At 45.0% G+C, this 17,391-nt stretch overlaps 1 protein-coding gene across 1 annotated transcript in view; it reads right to left on the minus strand.

Moving 5' to 3' along the window:
* Positions 1 to 10,787, minus strand: part of CSE1L (chromosome segregation 1 like) — a 58,978-nt gene extending 48,191 nt beyond the window's left edge. The window contains exon 1 of the mRNA XM_066387554.1: positions 10,657 to 10,787. The gene's annotated coding sequence lies outside the window, so the exon portion shown is untranslated. The remainder of the gene's footprint in view (positions 1 to 10,656) is intronic.
* Between the last annotated feature and the right edge of the window lie 6,604 nt (positions 10,788 to 17,391).

Here is a 17,391-nt window from a genome sequence, read left to right on the forward strand (position 1 = left end):
TCCCTCCCGAGGGGCATCACCTTGACCTTCTCTCTGCTAAGCTGAGGGCTCTTCTTTCACCTCTGTGACTTGTTTCCTGAGCCCCATTTTTTCCTACAGCTCATTTTTTTCTATCTCTGTGATTTTCTGAATAACTTTTCTCTTCTAGTTTGAAAAAAGAAATGAGCAGAGGATCTGAATAGACATTTTTTCAAAGAAGCCATACAGATGGCCAACAGGTATGTGAAAAGGTATTCAACATCACTGATCATGAGAGAAGTGCAAATCAAAACCATGAGATAATCATCTAACACCTGTCCGAATGACTATTATCAAAAAGACAATAAATAACAAATGGTGAGGATGTGAAGAAAAAGGAACCCTTGTATACTGTTAGTGGGAATGTAAATTGGGGCAGCCACTACAGAAAACAGTAGAAAGGTTCCACAAAAAAATTAAAAATAGGACTAGCACAGCCTGCACCTGTGGTGGCACAGTGGATACAATGTCCACCTGGAATGCTGACATCACTGGTTCAAAATCCCAGGCTTGCCTGGTCAAGGCCCATACAAGAAGCAACTACTATAAGTTGCTGTTTCCCACTCATCCCCCCACATTTCTTTCTAAAATTAATAAATCTTTAAAAAAAAAAAAAAGGCCTAGCACATGATCCAATTCTTTTATTTTATTTTATTTATTCATTTTAGAGAGGGAAGAGAGAGAGAGAGAGAGAAAGAGAGAGAGAGAGAGAGAGAGAGGAGCAGGAAGCATCACTCCCATTTGTGCCTTGACCAGGCAAGCCCAAGGTTTTGAACCTGCAACCTCAGCATTCCAGGTCAATGCTTTATCCACTGCTCCACCACAGGCCAGGCACACGATCCAATTCTACTTTGGGATATTCATCCAAAGGAAAGGAAAGCACTAACTCAAAAAGATGTTTGTACCCCCCATGTGCATTGGTTGCAGCATTATTAACAAGTCAAGACATGGAATCAACCTGTCAATCAACAGATAAAGAAATAAACACACAAAAAAAGTAGTATACATACACAATGGGATATTAGAAAATCTGACACCATAAATGGACCTTTACAGCATTATGCTAAGAGAAATGTTAAAGACAAATAACGTATGATCTTATTTATATATGGAATCTTTTAATAACAAAAAACCTAACTCATACATACTGAAAAGTTTTTTTGGGGGGGAATGGGTGAAAAGTAATCAAAAGGTATAAACTTCCAGTTATAGAGTAGTAAATCACAGGGACTTACTTGTAATGTACAACATGGTGACAATAGCTAATAGTCTAATTATATATACTGCTCATAAAAATTAGGGGATATTAAAAAAAATAAAGCGATAAAATATCCCCTAATTTTTGTGAGCACTAAATTTAAAAGTGCTGCGAGAATAAATCTTAAAAGTTCTGGTAAGAAAAAAATCAGGCTTTGGCCTGGTAGCTCAGTTGATTAGAGGATTGTCTCAATACATCAAGGTTGATCAGTCAGGGCACATACAAGAATCAAACAATGAATGCATAAAGAAGTGCAACGATGCCCTGGCCAGATAGCGTGGGTGGTTAGAGCATCGTTCTGAAGTGCAGAGGTTGCCAGTTTGACCCCCAGTCAGAACACATACAGGAACAGCTCGATGTCTGTCTGTCTCTCTCTCCCCCACCTTCCTCTCTCACTAAAAATTAAATAAATAAGTAAATAAATAAGTTGAACAACAAATTGATGTTTCTCACTCTCAAATCAATCAATAAGTAAAGGTCTTTAAAAAACAATCTGGCCTAACCTGTGGTGGCGCAGTGGATAAAGCGTCGACCTGGAAATGCTGAGGTCGCTGGTTCGAAACCCAGGGCTGCCTGGTCAAGGCACATATGGGAGTTGATGCTTCCAGCTCCTCCCCCCTTCTCTCTCTCTGTCTCTCCTCTCTCTCTCTCTCTGTCTCTCCCTCTCCTCTCTTTAAAAAAAAAAAAAAAAAAAAAATTAAAAAACAATCTGTAATTATGTGTGATGATGGATGCTAACTTATTGTGGTAACCAATCTGCGATGTATACAATGTATACATGCAGTGATCACTATGTTGTACACCTGAAACTAATATGTCAATTATATCTCAATAAAATTTTCTTATTATTCAAAACTTATACTAAATATAAATCATAGAATATGCCATGACTGACCAAAAATACATTACAAAGCATAAGCTAAATAAATGGCTTTATGTAGATATAACTGATAACGTAAGTCTAAGAAATATATACACAAAAGAAACAGCACATACATACAGATTACAAGTATGTGTGTGTACATGCACGCATCATTACCGATGGACCAAAATGCTTTGAATGCTATAAATAGTACTAAGGTTTCCAAGTTGTTGGTAAATAGATATAATAGATAAAATTAAGTGTGAAACATGAGAACTTTTTGAAGTGAAAAAAGTGTTCTAAAGTGGGATTGTGGAGCTAGATACACTACTGTATAATATCAACACTCACCAAACAGTACATTTAAAATGAATGAATTCATGGTAAGTTATACCTCAATAAATATATTTTTTAAACCTCACTTACTTTTGATTAGATCCCAAAGGCAGCTTTTACGAACAAATCCATTGGTAGCTCCTAGGGACCCTGGACTCTAAGACTTTGAATAAAACCGACCCAACAATAGAAAAGCCACAACCTTTCATCTCACACTAAGAAAAAGCTAGAAATGGGTATAAGCTAACATTGTGCTTGTGCAGAGTACTACTCCACAACCAGAAACCACACCTTCTAAGGAGAACAATCTGTTGGAAACTGCAGTCTCCTTATTACAGTCCTTTCCCTTAATCAGCAAACATTGTATTACACAGGAAGCCAAAATCCTCACTGATTTAAAAGATATCACCACCTATATATTCACTTCCTTTGACCCAACAAAAACCACTCTATGGCCATCAATTTCAAATCCCACTCAACCACATACACAATTTATTTAAGAGGCTACCCTTCCTGGTTTTTATGGAAAGTTTTGAAAGTGCTACACATTACATTCCCTTTCTTGGAGGTTTACTTTAAAGGATCCAGGAACTCTGACAGTAAGTTATCAGTTTAATATTGTTTAACCTAGAGTTCCCCCCATTACTTGGCCACTTTATTACAGAACACAGTTTGGAAAGCCCTGATCTAATCACTTCATTTCCCATTCCTTTTTTGATTTGAAATGCTGACTCTGAAATCTCGCAAATTTGCTGTTGCCAAGTAAAATCATTCACACCAATGTATATGAGTTAAAAAAAAAATCTAGTCTTTCTTTGCCACATGCAAATTTATTCTACCTTTTGGGATTTATGCAAAATAGCATGTTAGAAACTGCGCACGTGCGTGCCTGTGTGTGTGAGTGTTCAGGGGATTACAGAGAGTAATTGGATCTATTTTATTGAGTTTTAAAATACAATCCTCAAATCTGCATTTGCTTTCATTATGTTCCTATAGCACAGTATAGATCTCAACCAAAATCTCTCAGATCCCGCATAATTATCTATATTAAAAACACAAACTTTTACCATGGCAAAGAATCCCATGCAATCTGGCACTCATTTATCTCATTTTCTATTTTCTCATTGCCTAACTCCATGTTCCAGCCTCAAAAGCCTTTTTTCTGTTCCTTGAACCAGCCAAGACAGCTCTTTGCCTGTAATACTGCTCTTCCTTCTAATATGACAGGGGTCAGGAACCTATGGCTCACGAGCCAGATGTGGCTCTTTTGATGGCTGCATCTGGCTCACAGACAAATCTTTAATAAAAAAAATAACATTAAAAATATAAAACATTCTCATGTATTGCAATCCATTCATTTCCTACTGCTCATGTTCATGGTTGCAGGTGGCTGGAGCCAATCACAGCTGTCCTCCGGAACACCACCAAATTTTTTATTGGATAATGCTTAACGTACACGGGTTGTTGTACGGATCTCACAGAATTACATTTTAAAATATGTGGCGTTCATGGCTCTCTCAGCCAAAAAGGTCCCTGACCCCTATAATATGATATCAAGTATCATTCAGCTGTAGCCCTCAACTCTTCATAAGGGCCTTCTACACCTATTATCTACTTCACCCCGTTATACTATTACTGTAATAGCATTAATCCTCATCAGAAATATCTTTGACTTGTTATCTCTTATTTGTAAACTCCTTAGGACAGGGACTTTGTATGTGGCTTTGTCTTTATAAGGCCAGGAACTTCAATATAGTACATAGTAGACATTCAATAAGCATTTGTTGCAAGAACTAATGGATAAGTCAATATGTCAGTCAGCGAGCTAAAATATAAATTTCCAATCAAAAGACTGTTCTTTGAGGATCAGCTATTAGCTGCCCCAACAGAATGTAGAAACTCAGTTACATCTGTCAGATAAACAAATGACCAAGTTGCCCACTATAATTATTGGTCATTCAAAAGAGCTTCAAGAGGCCCTGGCCGGTTGGCTCAGTGGTAGAGTGTCGGCCTGGCGTGCAGAAGTCCTGGGTTCGATTCCCGGCCAGGGCACACAGGAGAAGCCACCATCTGCTTCTCCACCCCTCCCCCTCTCCTTCCTCTCCCTCTTTTCCCCTCCCGCAGCGTGGCTCCACTGGAGCAAAGATGGCCCAGGCACTGGGGATGGCTCCTTGGCCTCTGCCCCAGGCGCTAGAGTGGCTCTGGTCGCAACAGAGCGACGCCCCGGAGGGGCAGAGCGTCGCCCCCTGGTGGGCGTGCTGGGTGGATCCCGGTCGGGCGCAAGTGGGAGTCTGTCTGACTGTCTCTCCCCGTTTCCAGCTTCAGAAAAATACAAAAATACAAAAAAAAAAAAAAAGCGCTTCAAGAAAGAAGTAAATCTGAAATCTGTCCTGTATTCTTGTTCATATACGGCAGGGTTTATACTTTTGTCTCAGAGCTTTGCACCTACTGTCCCATCTGCCTGACAGCTGTCCCTGGAGAGCTGCATGGCTGTCAACTGCATTCAGGTCTCTTTTCAAATGTCATCCTTTTTCCGAGATGCTGTCCTGAACCATCCTCTCTAAAAGAGCACCCACCACCCCAGGCACTCTCCATTCCCTTACTCTTTTTTTCCCAAGTAAAAATTTTTGTGTGTGTGTGTGTGTGTGGGAGAGACAAGACAGGAAGGGAGAGAGGTGAGAAGCATCAATTCTTCGCTGTGGCACCTTAGTTGTTCACTGATTGCTTTTCTCATGTGCCTTGGGTTTTGAACCGGGGACCAGAGCATCCCAGGCCGACGCCCTATCCACTGCATAACTGCCTGGTCAGGCTTTTCCAAATAAATTTTACCAGGCATATTAAGTTGCTTTCTTTTTTTTTTTTTTTTTTAAACTTTATTTATTTATATTTTACAGAGACAGTGAGTCAGAGAAAGGGATAAACAGGGACAGACAGACAGGAACGGAGAGAGATGAGAAGCATCAATCATTCGTTTTTTGTTGCGTGTTGCAACATCTTAGTTGTTCATTGATTGCTTTCTCATATGTGCCTTGACCGCGGGCCTTCAGCAGACCGAGTAACCTCTTGCTGAAGCCAGTGACCTTGGGTTCAAGCTGGTGAGCTTTTTGCTCAAACCAGATGAGCCCGCGCTCAAGCTGGCGACCTCAGGGTCTCGAACCTGGGTCCTCTGCATCCCAGTCCAATGCTCTATCCACTGTGCCACCGCCTGGTCAGGCTTAAGTTGCTTTCTTGTTTACTGTGCTTCTCCTTCCACTAGACTGTAAGCTCCATGAGTAGAGACTGTGTGTTTTGTTCACTGAAATCTCCCTAGAGCTTTACAAAACCATGATGGGCACCTACTACATATTGATTGTATTATTTTCTTTCATGTTTATTTATTGATTTAGTGAGAAAGAAAGGGGGAGAGAAAGAGAACATTAATCTGCTCTTGTATGTGCTCTAACTGGGGATCGACTCACTAACCTCTGCACTTCAGGAAGATGCTCTAATCAACTGAGCTATCCGGCCAGGGCTGACAGCTATTTTCTTTCTTTTTTTTTTCTGCCCTTAAAGAAATGACATTTTATTAAAACAAATTTTTTTTAAATAAAACAAAAGTTTATTTTTAAAAAATTTTATTTAGAAGGATAGCTACTTTCAAAAGCTACATATCCTTGACTAATTTTTCCATCAAAATCACTATTATTCTCCACATTTATTATGGTCAATTGGGACAACAAGAAATAAGAGACAGGCCTGACCTGCAGTGGCGCAGTGGGTGAAGCGTTGACCAGGAGTGCTGAGGTTGCTGGTTCAAAACTCTGGGTTTGCCCAGTACATGTGGGAGTTGCTGCTTCCTGCTCCTCCCTCCTTGTGTTTCCCTTCTCTTTCTCTCTCTCTCTCTCTCCTTTCTCAAATGAACAAATAAAATCTTTAAAAAAAAAGATTGTAACCCCAATAGAAAAGCTCAAGGTTTTTTTAAAAAAGAAATAAAAGAGACAACTGAGGGCCTGACCTGTGGTGGCGCAGTGGATAAAGCGTCGACCTGGAATGCTGAGGTCGCCAGTTCAAAACCCTGGGCTTGCCTGGTCAAGGCATATATGGGAGTTGATGCTTCCTGCTCCTCCCCCTGTTCTCTCTCTATCTCTCCCTCTCTCTCTCTCCCTTCTCTCTCTCTAATAAAAATGAATAAATAAAATCTAAAGAAAAAAAAAGTAAATAAATAAAAAAATTTTTTAAAAAAGTAAATAAATAAAAAAAATTAAAAAAAAAAAAAAAAGAGACAACTGATTCTTAGACCATATGATGGAATACAGACTATAATCCTAAAATGACAAGTTAAGCTTCTAGGATAAAACTATTCTTTTTTTTTTTTTTTTAACAGAGACAGAGAGAGAGTCAGAGAGAGGGATGGACAGGGACAGACAGGAATGGAGAGATGAGAAGCATCAATCACTAGTTTTTCGTTGCGCATTGCAACACCTTAACTGTTCATATGTGCCTGGACCATGGGCCTTCAGCAGACCGAGTAACCCCTTGCTCGAGCCAGCGATCTTGGGCTCAAGCTGATGAGCTTTTGCTCAAACCAGATGAGCCCTCACTCAAGCTGGCGACCTTGGGGTCTCAAACCTGGGTCTTCCGCATCCCAGTCCGACGCTCTATCACTGTGCCACCGGCACATCAGTGAACAACTAAGGTGCCACAATGAAGATTGATACTTCTCATCTCTCTCCCTTCCTGTCTGTCTGTCCCTATCTCTCTGTCTCTGTCAAAAAAGAAAACAGCCTGACCAGGCGGTGGCACAGTGGATAGAGCGTCGGACTGGGATGCGGAAGACCCAGGTTCGAGACCCCAAGGTCGCCAGCTTGAGCGAGGGCTCATCTGGTTTGAGCAAAAGCTCACCAGCTTGAGCCCAAGATCGCTGGCTCGAGCAAGGGGTCACTGGCTTAGCTGGAGCCCCCTGGTCAAGGCACTTATGCAAGATCAATCAATGAACAATTAAAGAGCCACAACTACCAGTTGATACTTCTCATCACTCTCCCTTCCTGCCTGTCTGGTCCCTGTCTCTCTCGCTAAAAAATACATAAATAGGCCCTGGCCGGTTGGCTCAGTGGTAGAGCATCGGCCTGGCGTGCAGGAGTCCCAGGTCTGATTCCTGGCCAGGGCACACAGGAGAAGCGCCCATCTGCTTCTCCACCCCTCCCCCTCTCCTTTCTCTGTCTCTCTCTTCCCCTCCCACAGCCAAGGCTCCATTGGAGCCAAGTTGGCCCAGGTGCTGAGGATGGCTCTGTGGCCTCTGCCTCAGGCACTAGAATGGCTCTGGTTGCTACAGAGCGACGCCCCAGATGGGCAGAGCATCGCCCTCTGGTGGGCATGCCGGGTGGATCCCGGTTGGGCACATGCAGGAGTCTGTCTGACTGCCTCCCCATTTCTAACTTCAGAAAAATAAAAAAAAATACATAAATAAAAGCACATTGGGGGAAAGTGTGTGTGTGTGCGCGCACGCGTATTGTGGGGGTAAGGTGTTAAATATGCATGCTACAATTCCTGAGTTAAAATTCTACACAGATCTTAGAATTTTAATATTAGATAAGGGACTAAATATTTGTCAGCAAATCCTTTTTTTTCTTTGTATTTTTCTGGAGAAGTGGAGAGGCAGAGAGACAGACTCCTGCATGTGCCGGACTAGGATCCACCCGGCAAGCCCACCAGGGGGCTACTCTGCCCATCTGGGGTGTTACTCTGTTGCAACCAGAGCCATTTTAGCACCTGAGGCAGAGGCCAGTGTGCCATCCTCAGTGCCCGGGGCCAAGTTTGCTCCAATGGATCCTTGGCTGCGGGAGGGGAAGAGAAAGAGAGAAAGGAGATAAGGAAGGGTGGAGAAGCCGATGGGCACTTCTCCCGTGGGCTGTGGCCAGGAATCAAACCCGGGACCTCCACACACTGGGCCGATGCTCTACCACTGAGCCAACCAGCAAGGGCAGCAAATCCTTTTTATATCTCCTTAGTGATAATGTCTATAAAACCAAATTGTAAGCTTAGTTCTGATTTGGGAAAGCATGACAAATCAGGTAATTTTAGAGAATACTCCACAAGTATTCACAATATATCAGCAAAATCAAGGTCTAATTAAGTTATCTTATTTGGTCACAGGTGAAAGTACTTTGAGACTTTAAAATATTAGTAATATAGGCCCTGGCAGGTTGGCTCAGTGGTAGAGCGTCGGCCTGGTGTGCAGGAGTCCCAGGTTCGATTCCCGGCCAGGGCACACAGGAGAAGCGCCCATCTGCTTCTCCACCCCTCCTCTCCCCCTATCCTTCCTCTCTGTCTCTCTCTTCCCCTCCCGCAGCCAAGGCTCCACTGGAGCAAAAAGTTGGCCCGGGCGCTGAGGGTGGCTCCATGGCCTCTGCCTCAGGCACTAGAATGGCTCTGGTTGCAGCAGAGCAACGCCCCAGATGGGCAGAGCATTGCCCCCTGGTGGGCATATCAGGTGAATCCCAGCCGGGCGCATGCGGGAGTCTGACTGCCTCCCATTTCCAACTTCAGAAAAATACAAAAAAATATATATATTAGTAATATATAAATGCAAAAAGTGTTATTGATTTTAAAATACAGACTCAAACTAGAAATGGGAAATTCATTATTTTGTCTTTAAATGAGGGGTGATACTTGACTTTCTTCACAAAGCTATCTTTGGAAATCCCTGCCAATGCACAGAAAAAACAAACAAAAAAAACAAAGAACAAACACATGTACTACAGTAAATCAATTATGACATCTAAATTCTAAGTTCTTCCTGTTGAATGAATGGCTGGACCCAGGTCTAGCCTCTTCCCATTGGCCCTCAGTTATAGATGAAGATCTCTGGAACAAAAGTTTGCTCTTCAGTACCATCTCACAGACATCTGTGACATAAGCTAACCCAAGATGTGTGCCTTTTCCTTGGATATTTTCTCCACATTAGAGAACCATTCCTGAGGCCTTACATCTGGAGAAAGGGAAAGAGATCCAATGTATGAAAATTCTCTGGCTCACACACATCAAGAACCTCCCCCACCACCTCCGTGCCCTCTGCTTTCTAATCACAGGAACATACCACTTAGAATCAAATCCAAACTCTGCATGTTGCCTATGAAGCCCTGTGTGACCTGGCCCCTGGATACCTCTCTCCCTTCTTTATACACTACGCTAACAAGCTGTATTTTCCTCAAATACTCCATTATTCCTAGCTTATTCCTTTCCTTGAGCTCTTGTACTTTCTATTCCCTCTGCCTGGAATGTTCGGTCCCCTCACCTTTCCCTGGCTGGTCTCAGTGGAAATGTCATTGCCTCAGAAAAAGCCTTCTTCATCTGTCAAATCACCACGTTAGTTGTCACTGTCTGAAATTACCTAATTCATTTATCTGTATTCTTGCTTCTAGTAGATAAGTAAACGGAAGTTCGGACAGAAGAAGCGAATATCCCTAAACAACGCTTCTAGGGAAAGACTAAGGATGGAACGAACGCCAGGTGTTCTAATTCCAAAGCCCATGCTCCGGACTAGAAAATCATACAGCATTTTCCCCAAGACGGGGTATCCCATATTACTGGGCAGGTGCACAGGCTAGAATTTAATCCTCACAAACAGCTCAGCGAAGTGAAATCACGATGCCATTTTACAGTACGGGAGACTGTAGCACAGGGAGGTTATGCTGCCCCTCCTGAGTCCAGGAAAGGGGCGGTCGGGTGGCGGCAGGCATCCTGCGCCCTGCAGCCGGACAGGCCTAGCCGCCACACTCCGCTCACGTTGCGGGTCGCCGGGAACCCCGAAAACAGACGTGTGGCCGTGACCAATGCGAGGCAGCCTTCCCTAGCGTCACGGCAGAGGCACGACCAATCAGAGCAGCGCTGGAGGAAAAGGGGCGGGCGCTCGGGACGCTCTAGCGCGTTAGGCCGCGCTGCGGCTGCTCTCGCTCCACACAGGCCCGGGAACCGCCGGACCTGGGTCTGAAGCCAGAGACAACTAGCTATGAGGCGAGGCCGGTAGGCGAAGGCAGAGACATTGCCCGAAACCTCTGCACGACACACAGGCCCATATTCCGCTCTCGCCCAAGAGGCGCGGTCCTTCTTTCCCAGCGCTCGGAAATGCAAGGGAGCGCCTCAGCCCTCCCCCAGCGGGGTTCACAGAGGCTACACTACCAAGCCATGCACACCCCGGCTTTACCTCGTGGGAATACGGGAACGGAGAAAAAAAATCTCGGCCGCGGACTGCAGCCGCCACTACCCACTCCTGCCGCCGTTCCACCTCACATTCAAACCCCGGCAAAATGGCGCGGCGGCGAGGCTGTGGTCGGGGCGCATGCGTAAACAGGGCAGGGGCAGGGGGCGGGGCCGAGAGCTCTCGGGCCCCACCTAAGTTCGAATAACCAATCTCTAGCTTGCATGACCCTTCTCTGTGTTGGCGCTGACGTCACAAGCGACAATGCCCTTCAGTTCACACTGTTCTAACCGGCTTCCCATCTCTATTTTTCTGGTACGAGCGCAGATTCAGAGAGTGGGTGCTGGATTGTGACCTGTTTTGATGTCAGGCATGTAGTAAGTCTTATATAACTTTTGAGCGAACTGCCCAAAGTTATGTCCATAGTGTCTCAGACGGGAGAGAACTTCCTAACCCCTCATATAGATTATGTTTTGTTTTTTTCATTTTTCCGAAGCTGGAGACGGGGAGGCAGTCAGACAGACCCTGGCATGCGCCCGACCGGGATCCACCTGGCACGCCCACCAGGGGGCGATGCTCTGCCCCTCCAGGGCGTCGCTCTGTTGCATCCAGAGCCATTCTAGCGCCTGAGGCAGAGGCCACAGAGCCATCCCCAGCGCCCGGGCCATCTTTGCTCCAATGGAGCCTCGGCTGCGGGGAGGGGAAGAGACAGACAGAGAGGAAGGAGAGGGGGTGGGGTGGAGAAGCAGATGGGTGCTTCTTCTGTGTGCCCTGGCCGGGAATCGAACCCGGGACTCCTGCACGCCAGGCCGTCGCTCTACCGCTGAGCCAACTGGCCAGGGTCTAGATTATGTTTTAGAGGGAGAAATGGAGTAAGCAATAATTTCAGAGCTTGATAAGTGCTACGAGAGGAAAATTAAAACCAGGATGATATGGCAGGCAGTGACTTGGAAAGTCAATGGGGGTGGTCAGAGAAGTCCTTTGAGCAGGTGAAAATTGACAGGAATTTCAACAAGGAGACAGCTGCGTGCAGATCAGGCTGGATGGATAGGAGGGGAGATCAGTAGGAAAGGCTCTGAGTCAGGAATGAGTTAGGCTGGGGCTAACTGAAGAAGAAATTAAGCCAGCCGGGGCCAGATAATGTAGGCCCCATTCACCAGTGTTTGAACTATGTCTCAAGTGCGTGACCACCAAATTTATATTTTAAAAGGTCCAGCAGTTGGTGTTTGGAGAAAGGACTGTATGGAGGGGAAGAGCTTGAAGCAGAAGGACCGGTGGGAAAGCTGTTGGGAGGCATTCAGGAATATGTTATGGCCTGGGCTAGGGTGTGTAGCCTGAATATGGAGAGAAGTGGACATCTTCAGGATATATTTAGAGGTAGAGCCCTTGGAATCTTATGATACATTGAGTGTGGGAAAGAGGAACCAAGGGTGACATAGACATCCCAGTCTTCAGTTTGGGTCTCCTCTTCCTCCTCCTCCCTCAGCAGGCCCAGCTGTCTCCACTCAGAGCCCAAACCTTGGAATTGCTAGCTTGCTATTCCTAGGACTAAAAGGCACACTATTTGGTCATCACTCAAGGAAACAAATATAAGAACACAAAATTATATATACATACCGAGAACTGCAGAGTTCTCAGCACATAATGAGTGACGGTCCAAACCTCTGCACTGAAAGGTGACCAACCTTCTACATGGCTTCTAACAGCATAAGGCCATTTCCCCTAGGACAGTTGAAGCATAGGTAGCTCAATGCTGCCAGGAGTATTTACTGTTTTGTTAGCCAACACCTGAGGATAGGCCCAAAGCCCTTTTCTTAGAGCAGGGGTCCCCAAACTATGGCCCGCGGGCCACATGCGGCCCCCTGAGGCCATTTATCCGGCCCCCGCCGCACTTCTGGAAGGGTACCTCTTTTATTGGTGGTCAGTGAGAGGAGCATAGTTCCCATTGAAATATTGGTCAGTTTGTTGATTTAAATTTACTTGTTCTTTATTTTAAATATTGTATTTGTTCCCGTTTTGTTTTTTTACTTTAAAATAAGAAAAATAAAAATAAATAAATAAATAAATAAAATAAGATATGTGCAGTATGCATAGGAATTTGTTCATAGTTTTTTTTATAGTCCGGCCCTCCAACGATCTGAGAGACAGTGAACTGGCCCCCTGTGTAAAAAGTTTGGGGACCCCTGTCTTAGAGCATTTGCTAAAAAGGGCTTACACCTAGCGTGCGGAGGACCCGGGTTCGATTCCCGGCCAGGGCACACAGGAGAAGCGCCCATTTGCTTCTCCACCCCTCCGCCGCGCTTTCCTCTCTGTCTCTCTCTTCCCCTCCCGCAGCCAAGGCTCCATTGGAGCAAACATGGCCCGGGCGCTGGGGATGGCTCCTTGGCCTCTGCCCCAGGTGCTAGAGTGGCTCTGGTCGCAACATGGCGACGCCCAGGATGGGCAGAGCATCGCCCCCTGATGGGCAGAGCTTCGCCCCATGGTGGGCGTGCCGGGTGGATCCCGGTCGGGCGCATGCGGGAGTCTGTCTGACTGTCTCTCCCTGTTTCCAGCTTCAGAAAAATGAAAAAAAAAATAAAAAATAAAAAAAAAATAAAAAAAAAATAAATAAATAAAAAGGGCTTACAATTGTAATCTTTTCTTCTGTCCCTTTAAAATGTATTTTATATGTGTATCTTCTGCAATTCAGGAGTGTCCTTTCTTAAGGGCCTAAAGCCATTCTTTTGAAATCTAATCATCAAGAAGGTAGAGCCTCTCCCGACCAGGGGGTAGTGCAGTGGATAGAGCATTGGCCTGGGACACTGAGGTCTTTCACTAATCAGGACATCAGCTGTAGGTGATCTATACCATAACTAGAAAGCCCGGCGGTCATACGAAATGACCACTGTTCTAGATATTATAAATTGTAATTAAAATGATTTGTGCAAAGGTGTCTGCTAATTCAAACTGAATTACCCAGGACAGGCGGCGAGGACGCCCCTTTGCTTAGTGCCCCACGGGGTTTCCCCCTTCTACTTGCTTAATTGCTTAAAGTAGAGTGCAATGAAGGAAACCACTGGCGGTACATTTCTTAAGAGCCACCACTAGCTCAATAAATAAAGGTGTGAGGCAAGCCTTATTTCTCTATGCTCATCAGTCTCATTTTGCCGAGAAAGACGCATTTGCTCTGCGACTGAAACAAGCCTTGTCTTTCTCTGCTCAGTGGTTTCTTTTTGTCGAGAAAGCCGTTTTTGTGCAGCTTTAACTCCTTTTCTCTCCTCTTCAGTGCTGTATTTTCTAGGAGGCATTCTTAAAAGAAATTACATTAAGACGTAGTTTTTATGTAAAACAGATGATTGCCAATGCAAACAAATGTTCACCTTCCCCCTGACCCGCTCAATTTGCGTTCAGCCTTAAATTGTTTCAAAAGCAGATGATTGCCAACGCAAACAAATGTTTACCTTCCCCCCCCTCCACTCAATTTGCGTTCAGCCGTGGCAACTTCACCCCATTGGCTAGTACAGTTACGCAAGCAACCAATAAGCTATCGGCAACAAACAGACACTTAAGTCGCATATAATAAAGATATTGAATATTATGTCCTCTATATCCTTTTTTTTTTTAATTTATTTATTCATTGATTTTAGAGAGAGAGGAAGGGAGAGGGAGAGAGAGATATTGACTAGTTGTTTCACCCACCCATGCATACACTCATTGGTTGAGTCTTGTATGTACCCTGACTCAGGAATCAAACCCACAACCTTGGTGTATCAAGATGACACTCTAACCAACTGAGCTACTCAGCCAGAGCTTCTATGTCCTTATTTTATAATTTTTTTTTTTTTGTATTTTTCTGAAGTTGGAAACGGGGAGGCAGTCAGACAGACTCCCGCATGTGCCCGACCGGGATCCACCCAGCATGCCCACCAGGTGGCGATGCTCTGCCCATCTGGTGCATTGCTCTGTTGCAACCAGGGCTATTCTAGCGTCTGAGGCAGAGGCCATGGAGCCATCCTCAGCGCCCGGGCCAACTTTGCTCCAATGGAGCCTTGGCTGCAGGAGGGGAAGAGAGAGACAGAGAGAAAGGAGAGGGGGAGGGGTGGAGAAGCAGATGGGCGCTTCTCCTGTGTGCCTTGGCCAGGAATCAAACCCGGGACTCCTGCACACCAGGCCGAGGCTCTACCACTGAGCCAACCGGCCAGGGCTTATGTCCTTATTTTTAAAATGTTCTTTATTTGATGTTCTCTGAAAGGTATGTGAATCTCCCATCAGGATTATGGCTTGTCATTGTTAAAGTGTACTTCAGTGGACTTTTGGTTTCTATTTTGAAGTTATTAGGTATTTAAAGGTTCATGCCATTTCTTCTTAATGAAGTCTACCATTTGACTGTGTTTTATTCAAAAGCTTATTAGCTTGACATAAAACTTCAAAACTTTTATAATTACTGCTTGTGAGCCCACATTTGTATTTCTGCTTGGAAGCCAGCAGATGTCAGCACTGTTCTGTGCTCTGCGCCCACTGGGGCGGTGCCCTACCCAATTTACATCTGTCTGCTATCCAGCAGACCCCAGATCCTTTGTGGGAGATCCCCATTCAGGGAGGGACTGAAGTGAGCATCAAAGACGCAATGCAACCTGAAGTGTGGTGACACCGTGGATAAAGCATTGACTTGGAATGTTAATGTCGTTGGTTCAAAACCTTGGGCTTGCCTGGTCAAGGCATATACCAGAAGCAACTATGAGTTGATGCTCTGGTTCCTCCCCACCCCCTTTCTCTCTCTCTCTCCTCCCCCTCTAAAAAGTCTTTAAAAACATATATATACAGTGGTGCCTTTAGATACGAGCAGACCAACATTTTTTAAGATACGAGCTGTGACTCGGTCTGTAGTTTTGTTTGAGATCTCAGCGAAATTCTGAGATATGAGTCGTGATTCCAGAAGCTGCCGCTAGTTGGCACGTTGGTGCACGGGTCAAGTATTGGCAGCACAACACTAGCATCTCGTTCTTTCTCACGTGTTACCCGCAGAATCAAGTTGAATCTTGTGCTCTGTACTTGTTCTTGCATCATTTTTGCATTTTTTACTAACTTTTTTTGTGTGCTATCATGGGGTTGAAGAAAGTGAGTGTAAAAGACAGTGGTGAGAAGAAGAGAATGATGTTGATAGAAATAAAGCAAGAAATAATAGAAAAACATGAGCATGGTGTACGAGTGATTGAACTGGCAAGGCTGTACGACTGGTATACATCTACAATTTGTACCATCCTTAAACAAAAGGATGCCATCAAAAGTGCAAATCTAGCAAAAAGAACTATAATTCTGTCCCAATTAAGGACAAATATCCATGAAGAAATGGAGAAGCTTCTGCTGGTGTGGGTGAAAGAGAAAGAGCTGGCAGGAGAACAGTGACGGAGACTGTAATATGTGAAAAGGCACGTATTATTTATGGTGACTTGAAGAAGAAAGAACCATCAACCTCAAAAGAGGCAGCAGAAGATATGTTTAAGGCAAGTTACGGCTGGTTTGAAAATTTCAACAAGAGATCTGGCATCCACTCGGTGGTGAGGCATGGTGAAGCTGCGAGTGCTGACTTTAAGGCAGCTGAGGAGTACATCGCACGTTTGCTGCACTTATATAGGCGAAGGAAGGCTACATCCCCCAACAAGTGTTCAACTGTGATGAAACAGGATTGTTTTGGAAAAAAATGCCCTGGAAGACTTTCATCACCGCAGAGAAGAAGCTGCCAGGCCATAAATCCATGAAGGATCATCTGACATCTGACCCTTGCATTGTGTGCAAATGCTAGCAGTGACTGTAAAGCCACTGCTAGTGTATCATTCCAAAAATCCTCTAGCCTTTAAGTCACAAGATTCTTAAAGAAAAACTGCAGGTTATGTGGAGCGCCAATGCTACGGCATAGGTTATGCGGCAGGTTTTTTTCTTTGTTTTTTTGTTTGTTTGGTTTTTATACAGTGACAGAGAGTCAGAGAGAAGGATAGATAGGGACAGACAGACAGGAACGGAGAGAGATGAGAAGCATCAATCATCAGTTTTTCGTGGTGACACCTTAGCTGTTCATTGATTACTTTCTCATATGTGCCCTGACCGCGGGCCTTCAGCAGACGGAGTAACCCCTTGCTCAAGCCAGCGACCTTGGGTCCAAGCTGGTGAGCTTTTGCTCAAACCAGATGAGCCCGTGCTCAAGCTGGTGACCGCGGGGTCTCGAACCTGGGTCCTCTGCATCCCAGTCTGACCCTCTATCCACTGCACCACTGCCTGGTCAGGTGCGCTGTGGTTTTTTTATGAATGGGTAAATCTTGTCTTTGGTCCTGCAGTGAAGAAATATCTTCAAGAAAATAAACTCCCGATGAAAGCATTACTAATCTTTGAAAATGCTCCAGCCCACCCACCTGGTCTTGAAGATGACATTCTCAATGAGTTCAAATTCGTTAAAGTCCTCTACCTCCCACCCAACACGACTTCAATCTCGCAACCTATGGATCAGCAGGTCATTTCCAACTTTAAAAAGGTTTACACACTGCCCTGGCTGGTTGGCTTAGTGGTACAGCGTCGGCCTGGCGTGCAGGAGTCCCGGGTTCAATTGCTGGCCAGGGCACACAGGAGAAGCGTCCATCTGCTTCTCCACCCCTCCCCCTCTCCTTCCTCTCTGTCTCTCTCTTCCCCTCCCGCAGCCAGGCTCCATTGAAGCAAAGTTTGCCCAGGCGCTGAGGATGGCTCTGTGGCCTCTGCCTCAGGTGCTAGAAT

The sequence above is a fragment of the Saccopteryx leptura genome, chromosome 5, assembly GCF_036850995.1.
Source record: "Saccopteryx leptura isolate mSacLep1 chromosome 5, mSacLep1_pri_phased_curated, whole genome shotgun sequence".
NCBI classification, from domain to species: Eukaryota; Metazoa; Chordata; class Mammalia; order Chiroptera; family Emballonuridae; genus Saccopteryx; species Saccopteryx leptura.